This window comes from Pseudorasbora parva, chromosome 12, assembly GCF_024679245.1.
Source record: "Pseudorasbora parva isolate DD20220531a chromosome 12, ASM2467924v1, whole genome shotgun sequence".
NCBI lineage: Eukaryota > Metazoa > Chordata > Actinopteri > Cypriniformes > Gobionidae > Pseudorasbora > Pseudorasbora parva.
In genome coordinates, this window is record NC_090183.1 from 30,810,440 (window position 1) to 30,819,166 (window position 8,727).

Genomic DNA, 8,727 nt, shown 5'->3' on the forward strand with positions numbered 1-8,727 from the left:
CATGAACGCGAAGGCGAATCTTTCTCACCATCTTGCATAATGACAACATAAAAGTATAATATACCCGATTGCACTAAATAGAGTTAATAACAGTGATGTAAACGCCGAACTCCGATGTCAGACTGTAACGTTATGTGTTTGCTGCCTGTCAGCGCTCGCGCGAGTGTATTGAATGTGTTATTTTTAGGCTCATTAGCCTAACGTTACTCTTGAACGATCAAATATACACATTATGCATATGTCTATATCCTGATTTGAGTTAAAACGTTTGGGAACTGTCAGTAAGTACTGGATCTGGGCATTAAGCTCACAAAGTGAAAGCAAACTAATATAGCTTAACAACAACACAAACGGGGAAAACAGCACTTACACTTAAAGGAACACTCAAACTTTTTTAGAAATCGGGCTTATTCTACTTTGCTACATTTAGATATGTGGGGAAATGCATTTTAAGCTAAGCTAGCGGCGACCCTGCCAAACTAAAACAATGCATGCACTGAGACAAATGCATTTGCCAAAATATCTAAATGGGGTTTATCCAAAAGAAGTTGAATAAGCCCTATTTCTAAAAACAGTGCAGTGTTCCTCTTTGTATGCATCTTTATGTTGTATTTATTTTTCCTATTGTCATTTGTTTATAAGTATATATTTTATTACTGACCGATTACTTGATTACGTAATTACAACATTTTACTTATATTAAGCAATTGCTTATTGCTCTGGTTTACTTTTAAGATGTTGGTCATATTTCCCACCCCAAGCGATCGTGTTATTAAAGATAGATAGTGCACTACTGGAACAGCCTTTTTGTTTTTGTAATAGGCCTACCAAACAAGATTTATGCATTTTGTTAGTTTTATTGCCATGTGTGATCATTGTGCATCTAACATAATAATATGGTTAATGTTGCATCCTAATTATGAAAAAAGAAAAATGTATGAAAGTGACCACCACAAAAAAATAATATATATATATATATATATATATATATATATATATATATATATATATATATATATATATATTAGGGCTGCAGCTATCGATTCTTTTTGTAATCGATTAATCTACCACTTAATCGATCGATTAATCGATTAATCGGATAATAATTACTTTTTCTTTATTAAAGAGCAATAAGAGACAATAAGACTGGTATCTTAAAATTAACATCTAATTTGTTTTCTTTTTAGAAAAATTTAGTTTTATTGCTGAAATTGCATACATTAATAACTGTGAAACTAAACAATTTTAATGCATACAATTGCCATATTATATTAAATACAAATCTATTTCAAATTACTTTAAAAAGGTAAACATGGTTCAATCTAAAACTAAACCTACAACCAATAAATCTAAATAGTAGTAATATAAATAACAATAATGCCAATATAAATAATATAAATATTCTATACATTCTAAATAATATAAATATTCTAATATTCTATAAATATTCTATAAATAATATAAATAACTAAACATTGTATTTATGTTGTGCAACTTAACTTTCATGTTTCAGCTTCAGCTCAGGCATGACATAAGCATTTACTGTCTTATTTACTCCTTTACTGGAGCAACATATTGGACAGGTTAACTTGGAGCAAGAGCTGTGCGGATCAGCTCTATCGTCACCGAATCAGCTGTTAGAAGCAAACCATCCACCCGCACCCGGTAGTCACAACTTAAAATCCTCCGTGTTAAGCGCGATGCTATCGTCACATATTAGCTACACTGAAGTAGGTTGCTAAACAAAACAAAAACACTTATTTACATAAACCAGGGTCGACAACCTATACATCACACGGAGGAATAACCGCTAGAACGTGATCAAACGCGAGATATGTTTAATTCAGTTAAAGTACATCACACATGCTGATCTTTTGAGCTAATCATTCATCATTGTAACACAGCTTGTTTTAAGTTAGTAGCTATAAATATGATTAAAGTGTGATATTTAAATTACACAAATCAATGAAAGCACGCAGCTCTGAGCTCTGAAAGCACGAGCGCTAGTGCTTATCACACACACACACACACACACACACACGTGCGTGCAGCTTCTGATGTTTAATGCGCCTAGTATTGAGAACATCTAATGGTGCATTTTTAGATATTATCAAGTAGGATATATAAAGTCTCATTAAAGATTTCACACACATCACAATGACGGTGATCCATGTGCAAAGCTGCAAACTCCATCGAGTTCATGTGTTTGGAGTTGCTAGTATCTCCTCAGCTGACGCGTGAACTGCCGCAAATGAAACTTAAATGTTCAGCGTCGCATCCTGAAGCTCAACACACAGTTTTCTTCATTTAAAAACAGCGATATTAAATGATATTACCAGTGCTGATGCCCGCCCGCTCTCTCTCTCTCGCATTGCGGTCTTTGATCTCGACATGAGCTGAAAACGAAAGTTAAAGAACGACACGCATTCATTGCGTTTTAGCGTGATATGAGAGTTCCGCGTCTTTATTAAAATCAACATATTAACGATTTCTCTCATCCACCTGCAATGTTTGGAATGTTTATGCACCTGAACCGCGGATATAACCGCAATCCGCTCATACTCCGAGTCCTTACACAAAAAAATGTCTTTCTGCAATATCTGTGTGTAGTTAAATGGACTAAGCGAAGCATCGAGGCAGATGATTTTGCCTCGAGGATTTTTTTGATTCGATTAACTCGAGTTACTCGATGAATCGTTGCAGCCCTAATATATATATATATATATATATATATTAGGGCTGGGTATCGATTCAGATGTTCAGATTCGATTCGATTTTGATTCGCAAGTCCTCAAATTGATTCAATTTCGATTCTCAATTCGATTTTTGATTCAACTCAAATGAATATAGATTTAATACAAATACTATAGGTATTTATAAAAAAGAACAGTGAACATAAATGTGTAATTAAAAAGAAATGAAGAGCCACAATCATGTATGTTAAACTTTTTATTTTAGGTACACCTGAGTACATTAAAACAGAACGCATCTCTATATTTCAAATCCATACAATTGTTAAATACAATTTTGATTCAACTTTATTTAGAAAATTTATCTGAGAAGTATTTTATGGATGTTTTGATATATTTATTCTAAAACATAAAAAGCTAGGATATTGGATGTTTTTTTTATAGCAATTTTCAGTACACGACAAGCTTTTCTTGCAATTTTGCTGCTCATGTGTGCAAATGTACTTTTCATACATGAGAAATGCGTTCATTATTTTTTTAGTCTATGGGTGAGTAGTTGTCGTGGTAATGGACAACAATACCTTAACTGACTTAAGCTGACTGTGGACTAACTATTATTAGAGGAAATCTGTTTATAATATAAGCTAATAGGGTTTGAATTATTGATCCTGCGCTGTATATGGACTATAATTTGAATATGTCTATAATGGCTAACGTACGTGCTTAAGTGACTGCTCAAGTTTGATCCTAATGCAAGGCAAGCATTCGCGTGTATTTAATTATTTTTAGCGGTTGTGTGATTGGCTGTGTGTGTGTGTGTGTGTGCTCGGCTGTGTGAGTGTTGTCACATAAAATGGTTCCGCAGATTTTTAGTATTACTACAGCATTTCACCTCAGCTTTATAAAAGGCGACAACGCACCGGATGCTGCCATTTAAACACTGAATGGATAAATGATGTGCGCCTCTTGCTCCTTTGTAAGATCACGCAAGGCAAATGGGTGACATCTAGTGGAGAAGACTTAGATTTACGTTAAGCTTATGTTCAATGTTAGCGGAAATAAATATTTTAACAAATCAATTCATGGCATTTGAGAATTGATTCTGAATCGACCAGATTTTAAAAATCGATTAATCGAAAAATCGATTTTTTTTTGCCCAGCCCTAATATATATATATATGCTAATCCTGGTGGGATTGAGCTATGAATAATAAGTTCACTAATACTTTGTTCAATTTAAAATAAATTAAATAATATAAGTTTAAGTAATTGAGTGATTCTGGATTTCTTATGCATGTTTTTTTATTGCGCAATATAGGTCTTAAATTTTATTCATAATGGTCTTAAAAAGGTCTTAAAAAGTCTTAAATTTGACTTGGTAAAACCTGCAGATACCCTGGTATGATGAATTTCTCTGGATTCACAGACTACCATGCTGCTAGAATGTGAGTAGTGATGTTACACAACTGACTTGTTTGTATTACATTGCAAAGAGCTCTGTTATCACAGTTCAACTCTAGAAAATGAACCCATATCCAGCTCGGATCGGCACAGATCGGTTAATAAACAAAGAGAACAATTTGGGTCAATGGATAAGCGGCTCCACCGGTCTTGTATATCCTGTGTCATCTTAAAAACCTTGAAGGCTTGTACGTTTTTTAACTGAAAACGGCCGCCATTTTATTTAATCCAAATACAGTGCAAAACAATGTTGGAAGTGGGTCATTTGTTAAACATGCTCATACCTGATTTCTGTAAGATATAGCCTACGCACTTAACTGCTATTCATGCAACACTAATAAAAGAAACGGGGTATGATGTGTAATGGTGTAGTAGTGGTGTCTCATTTCTTAGGGGGATATTTTCAGCCCTGCACCTTGCCACTTTGTTTCAAGGGGAAGGGAAAGGCGAGGGCATAGGTGTATATAATTAAAATGTATATCGCATATAAAATGTATGATGTAGATCGCACTCACAGCTCAGCTCGCAGCTGCAGACATTCATGTAAACGGAGTGGCAGAGTAAAGTGAGTGTTTCAAATTCTCAAATTAATTCATATGAAAGTTAAGCTTCTAAATGCATGAACTGAAACCGCGCCAGACTGAACACGTGCTTTGAACGACTACCACGAGCGCGGATGCGTTTACCTCAGCTCTTGTAACGTGAGCTCATTCAGCTCATTCATGACGGTAAATGTAATCCTGCTGCGTTTGTGCTTGTACATTCCCTCGGCAGCTAAATCACATTATATTGAACAGACACGTTCAGTTTTTAATTGTAGTGTCTGTTCTCTAACTGAACTGATTTTATGAAAATAAACGCAGTGGGAAAGTGATCCAGTGATCCAGTAGCGTTGGCTTTGGGAGTGGCCTCATAGGGCAGCTGTTACAGGTGTTGGATGCAGCAGAGATAAGGAGATCCAGGAGTTCCAAACAAATTGGGCTTTATTCAAATCAGACTCAGAACAAAACACCAAACACCATAAACTTAACGTTAACTCAGAGTAACATAATGTAAGACCGGACAAAGAGGGAATGAACAGGGGAGAACTAAATACACACTGAAGACTGACTAGACCTCTGAAGGTATGCCGTGGTATCAGCCACCAATATGTTAGCAGCAGATCCATTAAGACATGTAAGTTGCAAGGCCTCCATGGATCGGACTTGTTTGTTCAGCATGTCACAGATGCTCGATTGGATTGAGATCTGGGGAATTTGGAGGTCAACACCTCAAACTCGTTGTTCAAACCTCAAACTATTCCTTGACCATTTTTGCTTTGTGACAGGGTGCATGATCCTGCTGAAATAGGCCACAGCCACCAGGGAATACTGTTTCCATGAAAGGGTGTACATGGTCTTCAACAATGCTTAGGTAGTATATGTCAAAGCATCACACTGCCTCCGCCTTCTTCCCATCCTGGTGCCATGTGTTTCCCTAGGTAAGCGACACACGCACCGAGCCATCCACATGGTGTAAATGAAAACGTGATTCATCAGACCAGGCCAGTGGACAGGTTTCAGCATGTACACCCTGACTGGTCTGCAGCTATGCAGCCCCATACACAATCCTGCACTTTTAATAGATACTGACCATTGCAGCTGCAGTTTTGGAGATGCTCTGACCCAGTTGTCTAGCCATCACAATTTGGCCCTTTTCAAACACAAATCCACGCTTGCCCATTTTTCCTGCTTCTAACACATCAGGCTTGTTCGACTTCACTCAGTGGCAGACTTGAAGCAGTGCATGCCGGTTAGAAATTGTGTCCGACTTGAGACAGCGCCGATTGCACGTGACTGTGATGTCAACAAAGTACCACGAGAGCGATTCGAGACTAGCCGGCTGATGCAGCTGGTGTAGATTCTCAAAGGGGACTGCAGCAGACTGCTCGAGCTCTGATGACGACACAGCTGATACACGCCGGATTCACCGCATGACAGCGATCATGTGTGTTTCGTCTAAAACCTTATGTTATGCTAATGCTCACAAATAATTTATTTATAACAGTAAAACCTCTTTTCATGTAGTCGCGATGACTCATAAAAACCGTTGACAGCACTTCATTGATAGTGTAGTTTTATATGTTGAACTTTAATCTTGTCCAAATAGACGCTTTATTAAGCAGTACATAAAGTATTAGATGAAAATATAATTTGAAACATCTGTGTATTTGAGAAATATTGCATTTATTTAACTTCAGCTGTGATAAAGTTTGCAAACACAGCGCAAGCGTCACTGCGGGAGGTAGAAAGTGTCTGACTTTACGTCTCTGTTTGCAGCTCCTCCCTGCCTGCAGTCAGCTACTCTCGCCGATCGCATCTATCCAGCCGTAGCCGATGTCGAACACACCTATCATCTTTGAGGACACAATGTTCACTTGCTGCCTACTATATCCCACCCTCTAACAGGTGCCGTGATGAAGAGATAATCAGTGTTATTCACTTCACCTGTCAGTATATTTTTCTGACCCCCATTGACAGACATCTGTTTTTTTTCCTTGTTTTATACTATAAACTTGTTTGATTTTGATACATTCTTAAAACAAAACATAATATATTAGATAATTTTGCTTCTCATGTAAATGTATCTTGGTTTAGGAATGTTTAGATATTTGTACTGGAAAACAAGACAAAATGTTAAACAAGAAAATATTTTTGTTCCCAAGGCATCATGGGAGAACAACTGACAGAACAAGGCAGAACAACAGATTTTAAACTAGTCTTGCTGGTTGAGCTCGAGAGGCCATTTAAAACGTACAACATGGTACAAAACCCAACATGTTTGTGAGAAACGTAACCTTCATTTTGGTTGATGCGTGATCCGCTTACAATTACAGCACATAACTCAAGAAATCACATTCCAAAAGGTCAACTAAGTACCCACTGGCCTTCCTGTACCCGCGACAGCTGTTAATAAAAACTTTAATTATGAATAGGACTTCAGGGGCTTTTGATGACTTTATTGCAGTACTATCGTTGTTACAGCTCTGCCCAGCTTTGTGTGTGAGCGAGAGAGGAAGCCACTATCACCTCAAGGGTGTTTTCGATGCTCTCAATCCCATCAAGGAAAACGGAATTGGTCTGGTTTTAATTTGGAGCGCTGGGGATTGAACTGGGTATATGGTGCTAAGCCATCTGAGTGAGACAGGAACTCAGTTGTCAGGTTTGATTGACCATTTCAGGGTTTTTTTCATATTGTCAGCATGCTGCCCAAAGGGACAGACTTCCCCAATGGTGGGCATCATCATCAACATCATCATAATCGTCAACACTATCGTCATCATCATCAGTGTCATCTTTGCGCAGTATGGGGCAGGAGTTTGATTAAAAGTGACCTGGTTTGGTCTCTATCATCATCTTCAATCACCATCATCTCTTGTATTTTCTTCCAGCTTCACCTGTTCAGTGGCATTGGTATGGCTCTGAGCTTTCTCCGCCCTGATCGATGGATCCACCAAACAATGTCAAAATGTGTGCAAAGATGATCCCTGGAAGCTACAGTGGATGCATAATGACCTAGTGAGTCTTTTCTTCCATCTTTCTTCATTCCGCTCCTGTCCTGTTCCTTCCTCTCCACTGTCTTAGCTCCTGCTGCTGGGAGGCTATTAACTCTACGCAGCTCAGCAGGGTGTGGGGTTAAAAAATGAGGGCGAGAGCCCCCTTGCTGTATCAAATTGACAGCAGATTAAGTCCTCAGCCTCTCAGTGGCATTAGAATCTATATCGGTGAAGTAATACATAGTGTCGACATGGTACGAACAGGTACAGAGAACTTTCATATTTTATTTTTTTCATATTTCATAAGTCCCTCTCACTTCTTTCACTTGGCGTTTTCTTCACTTCCGTGGCTCTTCAATCTTCTGTCTTGTTCCCTGCCCCTCTCTCTTGGGGGAACGGCGATGACCTGACTTGCATAGCAAATAGAGGTGTCGGTGGACAGCCGGAGAGGAAGCTGTGGCAGGTCCTTACCTTGCTGAGACAAATGGGCCGCATTACCACAGGTGCTCAAACCTGCAGCACCGACAAATCCCAGCCACATTGGGTCCATCAGACTTCGTTTTCCTCCACTCGACTTTCTCCCTTGCTCAGCCCTGTATCCCATCTTTAAATTAAGTTTTTTCTTCCAAGCACACCTTCCATCAGGCTGTAGATCTAGGCCCCTTATCTCGACCTCATCTCTTCACAAGACAAATTTCACACCCCACTGGACACCATTTTCTATCCTACTACAGCAGAAAAGGACCATTATTGTGTCTTCAGATGTATCTTTGTGTATCCTAAGAGCAAAGTAGAATAATTATTGCTTATTCTATTATTGCATTGCTGATTGTCACTATAATCATTCAGTTATTTATTATCTGTTCTTTTCTTATCAACAAACTGACTATAATGTAGATTTGAATATATTTTGGGGGAATTAATTTAATACATATTGTGTGTATAGTGTGTTTTTTTTTATGTTACTCCCTGTCTGGTCTCCATTTTGTTATCTCTTTCTTGTTTAATAGTCTTTTAAATGTTCCCAGATGTGTCTTGTTTG

At 38.1% G+C, this 8,727-nt stretch overlaps 1 long non-coding RNA gene across 1 annotated transcript in view; it reads left to right on the plus strand.

Annotated features, from left to right (window-relative positions):
• Positions 1 to 8,379, plus strand: part of LOC137093603 (uncharacterized) — a 77,342-nt gene extending 68,963 nt beyond the window's left edge. The window contains exons 2-3 of the long non-coding RNA XR_010908524.1: positions 7,581 to 7,707; positions 8,105 to 8,379. This is a non-coding gene — a long non-coding RNA (uncharacterized lncRNA). The remainder of the gene's footprint in view (positions 1 to 7,580; positions 7,708 to 8,104) is intronic.
• The last annotated feature ends 348 nt before the right edge of the window (positions 8,380 to 8,727 follow it).